Source organism: Sinocyclocheilus rhinocerous, unplaced genomic scaffold (assembly GCF_001515625.1).
Source record: "Sinocyclocheilus rhinocerous isolate Xijiao unplaced genomic scaffold, SAMN03320098_v1.1 scaffold3610, whole genome shotgun sequence".
NCBI lineage: Eukaryota > Metazoa > Chordata > Actinopteri > Cypriniformes > Cyprinidae > Sinocyclocheilus > Sinocyclocheilus rhinocerous.
In genome coordinates this window covers 576-1,208 of record NW_015642523.1, presented here as the reverse complement: position 1 = coordinate 1,208, position 633 = coordinate 576, and positions in this window count along the sequence as shown.

Sequence of the window (633 nt, the reverse complement as noted above, 5' to 3'; positions counted from 1 at the left end):
TATAACTCCTCCCCGAACTTCCCGCTGCCCTGTATCTTGGTCTCTCATTGGCTGTAGGTCATCGCTGATGTGTTTTTCAGTCAGAACTCATTTCACACAGTGTGTTTGTGAATCGCCGACAGCTCCAGATATTTAGCATGCCAAATATTTCACGGGCGTCGGTGACGTGTCGGCTATTCCCTCAGATTGCATCTTTGATAATTCACACTGCATGATTGTCACTGGCGTGAACGAGCACCGATTTGCCTCCGATGTCGGGCATTTGTCGGCGATTTCGCAAAACCTGTCCGTGAGTGAAACATCGGGCTAATATCCTGCAGTGTGAACTCGGCATAAGGCAGGGATCCCCAAATCTGGCCCACAAGACTTTCCTGCAGAGTTTAGCTCTAACCCTAATCAAACACACCTGAGCATGCTAATCAATGTCTTCAGGATCATTAGAAAATCACAGGTTAGGTGAGTTTGATCAGGGTTGGAGCTAAACTCTGCAGCGCATTGGTCCTCCAGGGCAAGATTTGAGGAACCCTGCTCTAGACCATGCGTACGCACTCTTTTACTGGAGGGAGCGAAATAAGGAAGCAAACAGAATGATTTTAAAGTCTGTTTTACATTTGACATACACGTTTAGATTAA